General features: G+C 44.0%; 2 non-coding genes across 2 annotated transcripts; one reads left to right on the top strand and one right to left on the bottom strand.

The window, feature by feature from the left end:
• Positions 1–2,040: 2,040 nt before the first annotated feature.
• TRNAR-CCG lies at positions 2,041–2,113 on the bottom strand. Its single transcript has one exon. It is a non-coding gene; the product is annotated as a tRNA-Arg (tRNA).
• Positions 2,114–16,571: 14,458 nt separating this feature from the next.
• Positions 16,572–16,643, top strand: TRNAA-AGC. The gene has a single exon. It is a non-coding gene; the product is annotated as a tRNA-Ala (tRNA).
• The last annotated feature ends 1,508 nt before the right edge of the window (positions 16,644–18,151 follow it).

Consider the following 18,151-nt stretch of genomic DNA (forward strand, 5'->3'; position numbering starts at 1 on the left):
ATATATGAGATATGCTGGTATATGCTGTGAGATGGATGAATCTTGAAAACATTTTGTTTAGTGATGAAATAGGCCAGATACAAAAAGGCAAGTACTGTATAATTCCACTTATGTGAAATATCTAGAATAGGCGAATTCAAAATACAGAAAAGGTGAGGGGCTGTGGCTCATGCCTGTAATCCAAGCACTTTGGGAGGTCAAGGAGGGAGGACTGCTTGAGACCAGGAGTTCAAAACCAGCTTGGGTAACATGGTGAGACCACGCTGCCCCCCACATCTCTACAAAAAATTAAAAATTAGCCATGTGTTGTGACACATGACTAGTCTTAGTTCCACGGGAGGCTGAGGCAGGAGGAGCCTTTGAGCCCAGGGGTTTGAGACTGCGATGAGAATGAGACCCTGTCTCTTTAAAATACCAAAACAAGGGCCTGGCGCGGTGGCTCACGCCTGTAACCCCAGCACTTTGGGAGGCTGAGGCGGGTGGATCAAGAGGTCAGGAGATGGAGACCTTCCTGGCTAACACAGTGAAACCCCGTCTCTACTAAAAATACAAAAACTTGGGTGGGCGTGGTGGCACGCGCCTGTACTCCCAGCTACTTGGGAGACTGAGGCAGGAGAATCGCTTGAACCCAGGAGGCGGAGGTTGCAATGAGCCGAGATAGCCGAGATCCCGCCGCTGCACTCCAGCCTGGCCACAGAGAGCAAGACTCTGTCTCAGACTCTGTCTCAAAAAAAAAAAAAAAAAGTTAAAGTGACATTTTATATTATATATATTTTACCACACTGCATCATGCCATTAAACAACAAAATGTTGTTTTAAACATTAAGACTTGTGCTCCAGAAATAACATATTTTGGTTAAGTTTCCAGCTTTACTCTTTGTTAGTTGTGTTGGGCAATGTATTATACCCTTCTAGGTGTCAGTTTCTACATCTGTAAAATAAGACTATCAATACATTTCTCATAGTTGGAATAGCGCAGCCACAGTGTATGCATTCGGTAAATGTTAACTGGCGTTGGTGTTAAATCTGGGAATTGCATTGTTTCTTTTTAAAGAATTCTTATTCAGTTACCACGTATTCTCACAGAAACAAATGTTCTTGAGAATCAATTTTAGCTTCCTGTTCCTCAAGAAGCGACTGGAGCTCAATTAAAAATGATGAAAACTTGCTTGATCGTGCGCTCACTGTGCTTTCTTTGTAGTAATGTTCAGGTCAATTTATGGCACTGGCCCGCTTGCAAAAATTGAACCTATCATGACTACCCTAATACAGGTTGCACTAGAGGACGGCTCAGTTTGGATTAAAGCTTTTGGTGGTTTCTGCCTTTAGGCTTAAGTGATGACAATTTGCCTGGTGATGACAGTTACCTTTTTTGGTAGCTAGTGAAAATTTGGAGAACACTAATTTTAAATCATGTTCAGAGTCTCACCCATAGAGAATTTCTGTGAGAGAGCTTGTTCCCAGAAATTTAACTCACTTCGTCTCTTTCTGTTGATTTTCTCTGTAGTGATTTCCACTCCTTCTCCCGCCCCCCACCCACTCCCAGCTCCAAACACATACACACAAGCGTTCAGCAACCTGATACTTTGCAAATACTTAGTGATTTCAGATTCTCAGTGAATTAACAAATGCTATTCCTTCTGCCTGAAAAATACTCATTTTCCAGCTAAACAGCATTTCTTCAGTACCTCCAGGAGGATGGATGCTTCCTAAAGAAGCCCCCATCCCTTATTTTTGATTTTATCCGCCTACTTACTTCTTCCACAGGAGTGGAAACCAGTTTTTTGTTTTTGTTTTTGTTTTCTTCCCAGCGTTTGCTTGATTTCAACTGTTAGGTCCAGTAGAAAGTAAGCTCTTTGAGGCCAAGTGCTATTTCAGCTTTGTTCTTTTATAAAGCACTTGTCCCAGGGCAGGCACGCAGTATATACTCTTTAAATAAGACTTATACCTTTAGTTGTTAATTGGCAGCGAGACCGGAACAAGAAGAGGGAAAACGCTCTGAATCAATAAACATCTTTCAGACCAGCGAATGAAAAACGACGACCACGAAGGGACTCGAACCCTCAATCTTCTGATCCGGAATCAGACGCCTTATCCATTAGGCCACGCGGCCAACCGCCGAAGACGGTTGCTTACATAAGACACAAAGAGAATGTAACGTAGTGGGGCAGGGGGCTTTTTAAGCGCTGACTTCAGAGATCCAGCTTAATAAAAAGTTCCTCGTTTGAAATTAAAATTCACTAACAGCTAAAAACTATTTACAACACCCTCTAAAACTTGCAAAAACTAATACACAGTTGTCAGAAACTGTGAGAGGACTAGCAGTTAGATGGGTCATCAATGTGAATCCTGTTGAAATCTTTAATGACTTCGAGATGTGGGATAGGGAGATTTTCAGTTCTGAACTGATGCTGCAACCCATAGGGGAAACAATCAAGAGGAGGTTGAGAGAGCGCACGGAAGGCACTTTCGGGAAGTGGGGGGTGTGAAAGGAATGATGGCGACGTTGGAGGCGGGGCAGTGATGGCCAGGAAGCTTCGAAGATGGTTCTGTTGGAAGTGCAGGGTTGGCGTTAAGGCCGGAACAAAGTAGGTTATTCAGTTCACATATACTGTTTATTTTAATGGAGCTTGGTGATTTCCATTCTTGACTTGAAGACTTCCCAAGTTTGATTTGGTCTTGACAAGAACGCGTCACCAGCTCGCTGTGGATTAATCCACAGAGCAATAGCGTGTTTGGGGGAACCCCACAGTCACCAAAAGTGTGGATGGGATAGGAAAGATATGAGACCTCCAACCCTGAAGTAGAACTATAACACCAGTCTGTCCAATACACAGTATAATTTTGGTTCCTTCAAAATGACATGTTATTCTAACACAATGAAATCAAAGCAAAATTTCTCCCTTCCTGAACCCTACACTCGTTTCAACAAAGAGAATCTTTCCCATCAACTTCTCCTATTTTTCCTAGTGTTTTCTTCTATAGTATTTTCTTTGGGGTGAAAACAAAGCTCAAATTATCGCCGAATATTCAGTCAAAATTTTTAGAGTGCCTACTTTGGGCTTTGCTCAGGGACCCGGACACACTGAGGAGGAAGACGCCAGAGTGGCATGGAAAATGAACTAGCATGAGTACAAGATTTGGAATAATATCGTGTGCTTCTTGTTATTCCAATATAGGATTACATAAACTGTTGCAGAGCACGAAAGCAACAAAAATGCCCCACTGCATTTTAGAAAGGTAGCTTAATCTCTACTGTAAAAACTGCCACGATTGCCCAAAGAGACGGCAATTATTATTATTATTTTGTTGTTGTTGTTTTGTTTTTGAGACAGAGTCTCGCTCTGTCACCCAAGCTGGAGTGCAGTGGCGCGATCTCGGCTCACTGCAACCTCCGCCTCTCGGAAGCGATTCTCCTGTCTCAACCTCACGAGCGGCTGAGACTACAGGCGTGCGCCACCACACCCGGCTAATTTTTGTATTTTTAGTAAAGACGGGATTTCACTATGTTGGGCCAGGCTGGTATGGAACTCCTGACCTCAAGTGATCCGCCCACCTCGACCTCCCAAAGTGCTGGGATTACCGGTGTGAGCCACTGCGTCCGGCCTATTATTATTATTATTACTATTGAGACATGGTCTCACTCCGTCACCCAGGCTGGAGTGCAGTGACATTATAACGGCTCACTGCAGCCTCGACCTCCCGGGCTCAAGGGATCCTCCCATCTCAGCCTCCTGAGTAGCTGGGACTACAGGCGGGTGCCACCACGCCCAGCTAATTTTTTTGTATTTGTAGAGCCGGGGTCTCGCCATATTGCCCAAGCTGGTCTAGAACTCCTGGACTCAAGAGACCCACTCGTCTCTGCCTTCCAAAGTGCTAGGATTACAAGAGCCAGCCACCGCGCCCTGTCTATGCAGCAACCATTAACAAAACATAATATCGCCATGATGAACAAATAACGCCATGAAATGTAAAAACTGAAGAGGATTCCCCTTTCTAAAATAATTTTTAATAACATGGGAAGATGTTCTGAATACAATGTTGAGAATAAAGCAAACAACAAAAACATATGCAGTATGATCCCAATTCTGTATAAGTCTGTATTTATATGTCAGAGTCTCCACTCAGATTCAAGCTTGAAGTTCTCAATCCCTTTAAATAACTGGAAACGAACCTGTACAATACACATTCTAAGTGTGTGATGCAATAAATATACATAGAACTCCAATAAGTGCAACTCCCCCTCCCCATTTTCAAAGTTTGGTGAACATTTTCAATTAAAGCCAAACATTTGAAGTTATATGCAATTATTGAAACTGGATATATTGAAAGTATTGAAACCGAAAAAAAATTAAGCTACTGGAAGGTATTTTTTCATCTTCATCATCAGCATTGGGACACTTACTGCTGAAAGAATATATGTGGCTCACGTTTTTATTGAATTGGAATCAGGTCTCCTAGGGCTTAGGACATCTTCTGGAACTGCCCAAGGACAGCTATGGCTGATACCATGATTCACGGTCCTAATCCTTCCTCCAGAGAGGCCACAACAGAGCTAAAAGATTTAGATCCTGGATAGTGACAATATTAGGGTTTGAGATCTTTGTGACCTAAAATACAATTGTCATCTTTCTCATAGGGCTTTAATTCTAAAATAAAAATAAGAACTGAGAGTTCATGGAGATTTTTTTTCCTCTCCTTTTAAATCTCACCTTGCTAACCTGAAAATGTTAAGCCTCCTAACCTGCATCCCACTCTATTTCTGATCTCCTTTACCTGGTTATCATTCAGAACTACTCTCTACAGTTTCTTCTGCTCAGAGAAGGGCAATTTCTGACTGGCTCCATTTTTCCTTCTTTTATTTCTGCCCCCTTTATTGTCTCAACTTTGGCTCCATCCCCACTTTCTTTTCCACTTGTACTTTGCATCCTGTGTCTTCGGAAAATATACCCAGAAATATGTGCTTAGCTTCCTTTCTTGCATTTTGTTCCCTTTTATTCTCCTTTTTTCATTTTCACTGTCCCTAGATAATAATAGGTCTGTCTTTAAAGGGAGAAAAGGGAAAAATAATGAAATTTCAGAAGATTTGTGTGTGTGAGCAAATGCTAGGGCTTTGCATTTTTATATTCACATTTTCCTCTCATGTGGTTTACATCAATTTACAATAATCTACATAAGTTGAAACAGAACATAGACAAAAAAAATACATCCTTACCAACTTATTTTTTTGTTTGATTTTTTCAAACGGAGTCTCGCTCTGTCGCCCAGGCTGGAGTGCAATGGCTGATCCACAGGTCATGTTTATCAGACATTTCCATGAAGTTGCCCTTAAGTATTTTAAATTATTGTCCAAAACCAAACAGCTTCGTCCCCTTCTGGATACCATCCTACTTCCACAAATAAAAACAAACAAACAAGCATAATTCCTGCTTCTCCTCTATCTAATAGTTTGGTGAAAGGCAACATTCACATCTCTTACACTACCTGTGTGTGTGTGTGTGTTTCCTGAGGACATATTCCATCTTTGTTGCTTTTAAAATCCATAAAGTCTCTGAATCCTGCAGCATCCACCTTCTTTTTCCAGTTCAAATAGGTTCCTTCTTTGTTTTTTATCACTAAAGTCTCTGCTAGTTTAGACCTTAAGCATTGTTCCCAGGACCAATTGCAGGAGACACACATTATGCCCTCCTTAGAGTAGGACAGAGAACAAGGTCAATGATTAACAAAATGTTGAATCATTAGCTCTCCAATTGTATGACAACTCTAGCTCTTTCATGGTTCTGCCCTTGAGACTTATTTTTTTCTTAAGACGGAATTTCGCTCTTTGGAGTCTAGCTCTTGTCGCTAAGGCTGGCGTGCAATGGTGCAATCTCGGCTCACTGCAACCTCCGCCTCCCAGGTTCAAGCGACTCTCCTGCCTTGGCCTCCCTAGTAGCTGGGATTACAGGTGCCTGCCACACCACACCAGGCTAATTTTTGTATTTTTAGTAGAGACGGGGTTTCACCATGTTAGCTAGGCTGGTCTCCAACTCCTGACCTCAGGAGATCCACCCACCTCGGTCTCTCAAAGTGCTGGGATTACAGGTGTGAGCCACTGCCCCCGGCCAAGACTGCCAAGACTCCTTTTTATGCAATAGCAGTGTGACAGTAGCAGAAGAGCCAGCTGCATATGCTATAAAGAGCGTGCCCAGGAAAAAGCTGGATTTTGATAGCTTTCTACCTGGAGGAGAAAGATGTAATTTGGGTGCACAGGGATCAGAACTTGAACTTCAGATCTTGGTAGAGGCCACTTAGATTCCCAAACTCAGAAACTTTGTTGTTGTTGTTGTTTTGAGAATCTCGTAAAGTGTACACATTTGACTGGTCTGTCTTATTATTTTGTTGTTTTGGATTCTCAACTAGATGTGCTAAAAATAAGCAGGCAAAAAAAGCAAGCAAGCAAACATGCTAAATTGGTGTTTCCTTCTGCAACCGGAGCTGCCCAGCCCTAAGCAGGCTTGCCTCTTGTGAGAGCATTTACCACTGCTCCCTGACAACCAGATGGGTTGGCTTCCCTGTGACAGTTTCAAAGAGCAGGTGTATGTGACTAACGAACTTCAAACATACAGTTTAGGAGCTGCACCTGAGAAAATGCTGAGCCCATCCAGAGACTCAGTGAGTCACAAAAGTCTCAGGCAAGACAAGCCGGGTCTCTTGTAAGAGGTTCTGGAATTTGGTCCACTGATCACCATCAGTATAATCTGGAAACCTGTTAGAACTGCAAATTCTTGGGCCCTACCCCAGGCCCACTAAATCAGAAATTCCAATGGATGTTCCCAATATATGTTTCAACAAGCCATCCAGATGATTCTGATGCACCTACGCTTTGTGAACAACTGAACTCGAAGGATTGACACCTTCTGTTGCCTCACTTTAGAATAAGGGGCATTCATTCTTCTGTACTACCTGGAGGAAGCACAGATGCACTGGGGGCCTGGGACACATCCAGATCTGAGCACCCAAATCCTGAGCATCCTTGAGTCTCTACTCCCAGCACACTGCCTCTCACCTCTTCTTCTGTCTGCTGCTCATGGGTTTCCTCTTTTCCTTTCTGTAGTGTGAAGAGTCCCCCACCAGATTATATAAGGATGTATGTCCACTGCCTGAATCCTGAGAGCCAGGTGGTGAGCCAAGGCCATGGTGCCCAGCCAAGGAGTAGGTGTCCCTGAGAACCCAAACATCCAGCAGTGTATCTAGGAACCTACTAAGAAAAACAGTCTCATCACTCAAACACAGTAGACAAATAGCCTGAAAATAAGTTTGAAAGCAGTTTAGAGGCTGGGTGCGGTGGCACACGCCTATAATCCCAGCACTCCCAGCACTCTGGGAGGCCGAGGTGGGTGGATTGCTTGAGCCCAGGAGTTCGAGACCAGCCTGGCCAACATAGTGAAACCAAGTCTCTACTAAAAATACAAATATTACCAGGGCAGGGTGGTGGGTGCCAGTAATCCCAGTTACTCAGGAGGCTGAGGCAGGAGAATCACTTGAACCCAGGAGGCGGAGGCTGCAGTGAGCCGAGATGACAGCACTATACTCGGAGCCTGGGAGACAGAGTGAGACTTGGTTTTAAAAAAACAAAAGTCGTTTAGAGACAGGAGGCTGCATGAATCTCTAGAGCTGTCCTGCTACATCCAGGAGTACCCTGTGTGTAAGTCCTAATAAACTCATCTACTTGTCAAGCTGTACTTGTCTGAGTCATTCTTTGGTCTCTCGGCTCCTTCCCAATTTAGGGGGATGTTACAGTCCCAAGTTTTCTCATAACAATTGGCCTCACAAACAGGAGCTGAGAGACCAAAGGATGAGTCAGGAAACGGCATCTGCAGGGGGAATCCTGGGGTGGTCAGCAACATGCAGGTGGGTTGGAATTGCTCCACCGCTCAACCTTTGTGGACTGCTGCGCAAGTATAGGGATACTCAGAAAATGTGGCAGGGACTAAGTGCATATTGCAAGAGGCTAAGATATTAAAGTAGGATAAGGATAGCAAATGTGCTATTGTTGCAATAAGGCTGGCCCCTGAGAAAGCATTAGAGCAGGAAAGGGAGAAAGGGTAGATACGCCTGCAGAAATTCAAAGGAATGCCAGCTTTTTAGGACTCCAGCTGGTTACCTATTATGTGTGGTCCTTTCTTGTGCACATTTTTAAACTGATGGGAAAATTACAACAAAAAAATTCAGATCTCAAATGGTTAAGCTGCAACTATAGAGTTAAGAAGAGTTACCTAAAACTCTATTTCTCTATTTTTTGTTGCTGCTTATTTTGAATATGCTATTTATTTATTTAGAGACAGATTATTGCTCTTTCACCCAGGCTGGAGTGCAGTGATCTCAGTTTACTGCGGCCTCTGCCTCCTCAGTTCAAGCTATTCTCCTGCCTCAGCCTCCCAAGTAGCTGGGATTACAGGCACCCGCCACCATGCCCAGCTAAGTTTTGTATTTTTAGTAGAGATGGGGTTTCACCATATTGGCCAGGCTGGTCTCAAACTCCTGACCTTGTGATCCGCCCACCTCGGCCTCCCAAAGTGCTGGGATTACAGGTATGAGACACTGCGCCCTGACTCAAATGTTGGGAGAAAAGCTGAGTGTTGGGGGAGAAGCTGAGGCAGGGCTTGCATGTCTGCTAGACTTGCTGGCTCCTTGCTTCTAGCACTCCCATTGTCTCAAGTAGCCATATGTTTCTCATTTACTTGATACACCATTTCCTTTCAACCCCCAGATCCTCACCGCCTGTTTCTTTGTTTGAGCGCCAATAAATAGAGTGGGCCCCCATAGGTCAGGTCTTTCACAGCCTCCATACTCCACAGCATCCACCCTCGTGATGGCCCCCCCCGCCCCCCCCCTCACTTTCTCTCTCAAACTGTTTTTTCTCATTCCTTTGACTCTGCCTGACTTTGCTGCCCCCATGACCTGGTGTTGAATATGCCATTATTAAGCTACTGGTGTTGAAATAAAACTCACTAATTCAAAGCCACTTGGAGATTTTACTTTTCTCTACAGTATAGCCAGTTCTTACTAAAATGTAAACAATGAAACTCATTTGAAGCAGAGAAAAAAGGAGATGGGATAAATGAGGATTTTAAAAACCAAACTGCTATAGAAACTGGTTTACCCAAAATTTTGTTGCACAGTCTTTATTGGATTACCTATCAGTGCAAACAGTTTAGTCATGTGAACAGGTCTCAATTTTGTGAAAAATAATTTGGATCCAGCTTTTTTTTGTTTTTTTGAGACGGAGTTTCGCTCTTGTTGACCAATCTGGAGTGCAATTGTAAGATATCAGGTCACTACAACCTCCGTCTCCCAAGTTCAAGCGATTCTCCTACCTGAGCCTCTGAGAAGCTGGGATTACAGGAGTGCGTCACCACTCCCAGCTAATTTTTTGTGTTTTTAGTAGAAACGGGGTTTCACCATGTTAGCCAGGCTGGTCTCCAACTCCTCACCTCAGCTGATCCTCCCGCCTCGGCCTCCCAAAGTGCTAGGATTACAGGTCTGAGCCACTGTACCCGGCCTGATCCAGCTATCTTTTGTAAAATAATAAATTTATGATGTTGTCTCCTGGCTATGGTTCCAAGTAAAAGCTGTTGGATATTGATTTGTGTGTATATATACATGCTTAAATGTGTATGTATGTATATTACGTGTTTTGCCTAGCATACTACCAAATGGCTTATACATAAATGAGTTCTCATAAATTAAGTCCAAATGCTTTTCAAGTTCATATGAATTTAGTAATATTTAATAAATAATCTGGCTTTAAAATTATTGGTAAAATGAAAATAGAAATGTCTTCAGAATTGTCAGCATACGTTTTTGTCTCAGTTTACCAATTAGTTTTACATTTGCCTCTGCTAGATATTTTAAGGTGTCAGGGTTTGACATAAAGGCCATAAGTCTGTAAACCCAGCCAAAAACAGAATGATCTTTGTGTGATTTTTTGATAAGTATGACTAATTTAATATTGTTAGCTCAGTGAAAACAGCTAAACTTCCTGAGTTATTGGCAAAAATGCCCATGTGTTTAAAGTTCTTGCCTAGGTGAACACCTGACATTCACAGTTTAACAGAAAAATAATTCAGAATGATGAGTAACTTTGTTTAATGTCTTCGTTCCCATGAGTAATCTAGGTAAACTGCTAAAAATTAATAAATTGAGTAAGTGTAAGAGATAAATGCTTGCAGGTGAACTTTTTGTGTAGTTTAAAAGCTTAAAATTGTTTTAAGTACTTGTTGAATGTCTGGGTCATTTCCAATTTAAAAAAACGGCATTTATAATAATATAGGGCATTGGTCACACTTGTGAGCCTCTTAGTGGGAAATGAAATCTATGATATGGGGGAAGCATTGGCAGACCTCAGTGAGCTGGATAAAAATAAGGACCAGGTCCAGAGAGTAATCAAAAGGAAAAAGGGGACGAGCCAAATGGGCACCTGTATACTTGCAGGTAATTAACATGAAACAATACTGCCTGCTCTCGGGGTGACTCTCTGAAATCACCCAAACAATCCAGAAACTGCATAAGGTACAAATAGTCAGACTGGCCCAGAGCCCCTACAGCAGCCCTGTGTGGCCTGTGAAGAAGCCAGGTGATGCCGGGAAGAGGATGGTGGATTACCGCTAGCTGAACAAAGTGGTACTCCCTGTACATGCAGCTGTATCCAATATTGCTCAACTGCTAAAGCAAGCAGTACCGAAGCTGGGAAGTATCCATGCTGTGATTGACTTCATTAATACCTTTTCCAATATTCCTTTAGCTGAAAATTCACAAGACCAGTTTGCCTCCACTTAGGAGGGCCAAGAATGGACTTTCCAGGTGCAGCCACAAGGGCACCTGCAAAGCCCCACCATCTGTCACAGTATGATTGCACAGGAGCTGTCTATAATCTTTTTGCCTGCCTTGGTCTCCCTGTTTCACTATATTAATGATAACATGCTAACCTCAGAGTCTCCTACAGATTTGGAGACTACCCTACAAACTGTTTTGGACAGCCTGAAGGAGGGATAGGAAGTCAACCCCAAAAAGATACAGGGGCTTGGCATGGTTGTCAAATTCCTAAGAGTTACCTGGTTGGGTATGATGTGAAACATACCCAAAGCTGTCATTGATAAGACAGCGCAGTAGCCTGCTCTCCAGACAGTAGAGCAGCTCCAGGTTTTCCTGGGTTTACTGGCTACTGGAGGATATTCATTCCTCATCTGTCACAAATACTCCACCCATTATATACCCTAATAAAGACAGGTAAAAAATGAGATGACATAAATAGAGCAAGAGGCATTTGACAAAACAAAAATATTGGTGAAATAAGCCCAAGCACTAGAGACTCTATTGCTGTATTAGCAATCACCAGAGATGTCACAGGGATGAATTTAGGTTTGGGGCAAAAGCAACCAATGGGAATGGTACCTGTAGGGTTTTGGTCTCAGTTATGGGAGGGAGCCAACATGGCAGTGAAGCCACCTATCAGGCCAACCACCATATATAAGGGTACCCCGCCAATATCTTCTAGGCCCTGGTACATTGATAGGTCTAGCAAAGATACCCAACACTGGGCATCAAAAGAAAATATAGACTGGTCCAGGCACAGTGGCTCATGCCTGTAATCCCAGCACTTTGGGAGGCCGAGACGGGTGGATCACTTGAAGTCAGGAGTTTGAGAGCAGTCTGGCCAACGTGGTGAAACCCCATCATTACTAAAAATACAAAAATTAGCCAGGCATGGTGGTGCACGCCTGTAGTCCCAGCTACTTGGGAGGCTGAGGTAGGAGAATTGCTTCAACCCGTGAGGGGGAGGTTGCAGTGAGCTGAGATCGCGCCATTGCATTCCAGCCTGGGCTACAGAGCGAGACTCTGTCTCAGGAAAAAAAAAAAAAGAAGAAGAAGAAAACATAGACTGGAAGTTCCACTTAAAACCACAATCCAACAGAGGCAGGACTTACAGAAAGAATGGGCTGTTAAAGACACAAATGTGTGCACTGTTTCAGGATGGCTCTTTAAGTTCCTGGACTAAGAATCTCCCTAAAGCCATACAAACTTCAAATGAGTCACCCACTAGCACACATGACATCACTCCTTATAAATGGTTGGCAAGGAAGGCCTGTAAGACATGTCCCACAAATTCTCAGGGTTACCTCAAAGACACTGAGCCATGCTCCTGAGGCAGATGGTGAAACAGGTTCCTGAGAACACCAGTGGATCTGCCAGGCAGTGATGGCTACAGGGACCTGAAGCTGAGCTGGAATGTGCCTCCATACTGGATTAGTTTTATAGTACTGGAGGGTGCCATGATAACTGCCATAGAGGCAGTGGTCCCAGCTGTGCTCCTTGATAGAGTTCCAAGAGACTTACTTTATCAACATATGGCAGCACCCATACCTGCTGGAGTAATTATAGTATGGATAGCATGGGCAAGGCTGGAAACTTATCAATTGGCTATTATGGCTGCTACTAGGAAAAGAAGCCACGTGTGGTTTCGTAATCCAGGCCTGAAGCCTACAGTGGCGTCCCTAATAGTGCCAATGGGAGAAAACACAATGATAGTAATGTTGCCAGGAGTGAATACGCCCGTGAGGGTTCCTACTAACCACCTGTGTTTATGCCCATAGGTTGTTTCTGCTACTCATGGCAGCTGGTAATGTCTTTCTAGACTGAGCTGCAACTTCCGAAGCAGTCAACAACCAGTCAGATACCTCTCCCTATCAAATAATAGTGATATGCCTTAAAATACTCGGCCTTTCTCCTGACAGAACTGGACTTGTACAATAGCACTGATAATGCAACCCAGGCTCACTAGGGATTGCCTCCACCTAGAGGCTCAATCGCCAACATGACAAAGACCCAAAATGTGCCTTTCTAGGTGCTACCTGTTGCACCTATTTCCCTGATTTAGAGAATAATGTCACAGATACTTTAAACCATTTGTCAACTCAGATCCATGATATAACGTAATTAGGTTTCCTTTAATCATTCTCAAATTGGTTACACAATTTCCCTAGTTATGAGAATTATGTTTTGCTAATAGACATTATAATTGTAGTTAGCTTCTGCTTTTTGTGCTGCTACGTATACTGTAGATGTGGCCCGTATGCACAAGCCACGGCTATACATTATAGACCTGAATGGTTCTTTCCTTGCATCCTACACAGGGAGTCTCACACAAGATTGGCAGAAAGAATGTAAGAGCTGGGGGGCAGGGTGGATTGTAGTGCAACAGATCACCTACCATGTTACTTAAGAGTGTATGTCTACTCCCTGAACCCTGAAGGCCTGGTGGTGAGCCAAGGCCACGATGCCCAGCAGAGGAGCAGGTGTCCTTGAGAACAAACATCCCAGAGAGTATCTGAGAACCTCCCAAGAAAAACAGTCTCATTGCTCAAACACAATAGGCAAAAAGCCAGAAAATTAACTGAAAAACAGGTAAGACAGGAGGCAGCATGGATCTCTAGAGCTGTCCTGCCGCACCCAGGAGTACCCTGTATCTAAGTCCTACTAAACTCACCTGCTTATTAAGCTGGACTGTATTTGCTCTTCCGGGACCTTCCCAGTTTGGGGGAAACGTTACAGTCCCAAGTTTTTCTTGTAATACTTTCCAATCTTTCTCCTCCCCTTGCTAACTTTCCCCAGATCCTAGTTTCAGTTTCTGTTGTTGTGGCTAGATTTTCAGGCCCAGTGGTTTTCAAACTTGCCTGAGTATCAAATTCAACTGGGAAATATTAAATAACACAAGATTCCACAGATGTGAAGATGATCTGGCTGCGACATCTGTGACCCCATAATGATTCCTGGGCCCTTTTCTGGAGACTCTGAAAGCACACAGCATCTCAGTCTCTGGGGTAAGGCCTGGGGATACTTGTTTTTATTAACTCTTCCGGGTAAATTTTCACCTTTGGGGACTCCTGCAGTGTTGTCCCAAAAGCACTCATAGGAAGGTCTAGGGCAGAAAAACATCTTTTCCCACCCAGTGCCAGGTTCATGGCTGACACTTCATAACAAAAGATAGATTAACAAGGAAAAAGCAGGCTGGACAGGGTGGCTCACGCCTGTAATCCCAGCACTTTGGGAGGCCGAGGCAGGTGGATCACCTGAGGTCAGGAGTTCGAGACCAACCTGGCTCGAACTGTCTCTACTAAACAGCTGTCTCTACTAAAATTCCAAAATTAGCGGGACATGGTGGCATGTGCCTGTAATCCCAGCTACTCGGGAGGCTGAAGTGGGAGGCTGAGGCAGAAGAATCGCTTGAACCCGGGACGTGGAGGCTGCAGTGAGCTGAGATCGCACCATTGCACTCCAGCCTGGGCAACAAGAGTGCATATGAATCTATTAAACATAAATTTTATTGACACAGGAGCCTTCAGAAATGAAGAAGAAATAGGAAAATCTGTGTACAGCAGACTCTTGAATAATATTGTTTCATTCAACATCATTTTGTTATAACATTGATGAGAAAAATATCTATTTCTCCTGGAAGCCGCTGTCTGTGTGAGTTTCCTCCCACATCCCAAAAATATGCACATTAGGTTCATTAGCATATCTACGTAATCAGTCTGAGTGAGAGAGAGAGAGCACGCGAGCATACGTGTGAGTGAGTGTGTGTGTGTGTGTATGAGCCAGCCCTATGATGGAATGGCCACCTGTTCCCTCCTGAGGAGTGGTATTAGGCTTCAGCCACCCAGGATCTTGAATTGGTGTAAGCAGGTTGAAAAATACATGAATGAATACAAGTTACTGTAAAATCAAAATTCAGGAAGCATACTATAATCCTACAAATGCATTATAGTAAACGATATGGTGCTAAAGCAATCAGCCAGCTGCCATATTCTTGTTTTTGAACTGTGTGTTGGTAGGAATTGCCCCCTACAATTGATGTTTTGCAAACATTTATTCCTTGATCTAACCCACCACCTCTAGAACTGCAGTCACTAATTCACCAAAAATAGGTCAATAATTATATTATTTGTTTCTATTAATCTTAACTTTATGTGTAGCTCACATTTATTTCAATATTTAATATTAGAAATGTTTAGAGTCTTTATTTATAAATTTGGTGTTTTTGTGACCTGAAATTTGCTATAGAACTCTTGTTGTATCAATTAGTCTAGTCTATGGTAAAATTGGTTTTGTTTTGCTTAAAGTAATAGTTTCCAAGAACCAGCTGACAATAAGTAAGGACTTTCTATATTTTTATGCTTAGGTTTGATGAAGAAGTGGATAGTCCCATAGAAGTATAATTGGACAAAAGGGGGTATGATCTAATGGTTATAAACTGGGATGAACTTAGCAAAGCCTATTTATTCAGATTCCCCTTGGCATCTCTGTGTCTTCATTTCTTTCCTCCAGGTACATTTCCTCCCCTCTGAAATGACAGTCTTATCACCTACTTCAATGAGAAGCTCAGCTAGCTTTCATGGTCCGCTTCACTGCCCGCCCAGAGAAAGAGACGTTTCTGCTTCTGTTGTTTTCTCAAATGCCGAGGTGCGGTGTTTTGGCAGTAGTGTGACCTGAACCCAGTCGAAAGACTTAGTCTAAGTCTCTTTAATCTCTGGGTCATAGGGTCGCCTGTGGCCCATGCATTGTACGTATACAGTATGTCGTTTCCCCGGTCTGTCCACCTCTAGGCGCACAGTCCAACTGGCTCTACTGGTCGGGAGGGCCAGCCCTGGACCTGGGGAGGTACTATAGGCTAGATGTTGTTTCCAGGTTTCCAAGGAGAAACAGGTCCCTCAAAGGTGACAGCGAATCAGAAGAAAACAGAAAGGGATTTAGGATTTGCTCCAGAAGCTCATTTCTGGATTGACTGTAGTACCAAGGTTTGGCGAACGGCAGAAGGCGCCTGCCGGTGTGCCAAAGAGTGGAGAGGTCAGCTGTGCCAAGGAGTGGAGAGGTCTAAGAACTCTCCAGGAGCACGAAGGGTTTAGGCAGTCATAAAGCGCCTTGCTTCTGCATACTTTTTATTCCGTGGAGGATTCCTCCCGCGAGGTGGCGCCATAAACGCAGGTGCGTCCTTCTCGCTCCTTTCTCTTCCCAGTACGCATCTCGGCGACTCACCACCCGAGCCTCAGAGCCGGCGAAACTCAGCGTGCGGAGGTTCTCCACCTCGAGGCTATGCGCGGGAACCTGCGGGGGCAGTAACTACGACCGGTCCAAGCCAGTCTGCAATTCGCCTCCTGTCTTCTCTCCCACTTGGACCTAAATTCCCACGGCGGAGTTTAGGGCTTTCTTTTTATCTTCCTGCATTGTGCTCGCGGTTTCCTGGTAACCTTTCAAGGCAGAGATCCCTCCATCACAGACCTTTCTGTGGGGGCAGCCAGGCAGAACGGCTCCCTTATGAACCCCGACAGGTGGCTGTCGAGCTGGCGTCCGAGAGGGTGACCTGCAGTGGGAGATCCCAGGCCCAGCACAGGACTTTCGATATAACATTCAGTTTTCCTTCTCTCAGGTAGCCAGGAAACAATACGCAGTAAAGCGAATAAGAAGTAAAGCTTCTTAGCCATCCCGAAAATAGGAACAGGCCATAGAAATATTTTGGCACAAGGCGCATACGGGGGGGTGTAGCTCAGTGGTAGAGCGCGTGCTTAGCATGCACGAGGCCCCGGGTTCAATCCCCGGCACCTCAAGGTTTTTTTTTTTCTTTTTTCCTCTCCTGGTTGTGGCATTGTTTGCAAAACCATGTCTGTCATGTCTATGACTCACCTCAATTTTGTTTTGTTTTTTGTTTTGTGGCACTTCCATTCTCTATCAATTCTTCGAATTCACATGGAAACGAAGGAAAACAAGCTCTATTTTGCTTTTAATATTGATTCATTTCTGCTCTAAGGCTTTGACACCATCCTGGGTGGTTGTGTCAGGAGACGAAAGACAAAATGAAAGAGGCTGGGGAAGCACAGACTGGCTCAGAATTCCAAAACCCGAAAAACAAACAAGGCACCAAATCAACAAGCCCAATCACATTGGTTACAATTCCCAGTATTTTGGAAGAGTAAGCAAGAAAGAAAAAGACAGAAAACAAATGCGAAACCACAGATCATTTTCTTCAGATCCCTTCTTTTTTGAGCTGTTCCTTGGTCAAGGGACAGACCCAGAGAGTTTGAAAACTGTCCCACGGATTTCCCCACCACTCTCTTCCCATCGCAATCTCCTCCTTTTTTCTTTTCCCCCATCAGTTGTCTCTTGTTCCTCCGATTTTAGACTTTGTATGCCTTTTATGCCTTTTTTTTTTTTTTGGAAACAGGGTCTCACCCTGTCACCCAGGCTGGAGTGCAGAGTGCAATGGCACAATCTCGGTTCACGTGCAATCTCTGCCTCCCAGGTGCAAGCGATTCTCCTGCCTTAGCCTCCCCAGTAGCTGGGATTACAGGTGTGCACCACCCTGTCGGGCTAATTTTTTTTTTTTTTTTCAGTGGAGGCGGGGTTTCCACCATATTGGTCAGGCTGGTCTCGGACTCCTGACTTCAAGTGATCCACCCACCTCGGCCTCCCAAAGTGGTGGGATTACAGGCGTGAGCCACCACGCCCGGCCTACTTTGTATGCATTTCATTGACTCATTGTTACTGTTTCTGACTTTTTAAGGGTAACATTTATTAAAGCATAATGTAAGCTTTGGATCCAAATAGAAATTATTTATTGTGTTAAATAAACTGAAGCCTTCGTGTCTGGCTGACTTGAAGCAGCACTTAGCTAGTTTTAAAAGCTGAGATGAGGAAGGGAATCAGAAAATATACACATCCCCACTCCCTTCTCTTCCCAATTCTAACTGCAGCTCACATTTTGAAGGGCCTCACACATGCATGTGTGACCATCTCAACATATTAGTTGTGCCATTATCTGTAAGGAGTCTGCAGCAACTTTAATTCTTGCCTTCTCAGGAGGAAGAAAGAATTCGATTGAGGGGCATAAGGCCGAAGGAAAGACCAAGGCAAGTCTTAGAGCAGGGGTGAAAGTTTATTAAAAAGATTTAGAGGCTGGGTGCGGTGGCTCACGCCTGTAATCCCAGCACTTTGGGAGGCTGAGGCAGGCGGATCACGAGATCAGGAGATCGAGACCATCCTGACTAACACAGTGAAATCCCGTCTCTACTAAAAATACAAAAAAAATTAGCCTGGCGTGGTGGCGCGTGCCTGTAGT

The sequence above is a fragment of the Colobus angolensis genome, unplaced genomic scaffold (genome assembly GCF_000951035.1).
Source record: "Colobus angolensis palliatus isolate OR3802 unplaced genomic scaffold, Cang.pa_1.0 Scaffold237, whole genome shotgun sequence".
Classification (NCBI taxonomy): Eukaryota; Metazoa; Chordata; class Mammalia; order Primates; family Cercopithecidae; genus Colobus; species Colobus angolensis.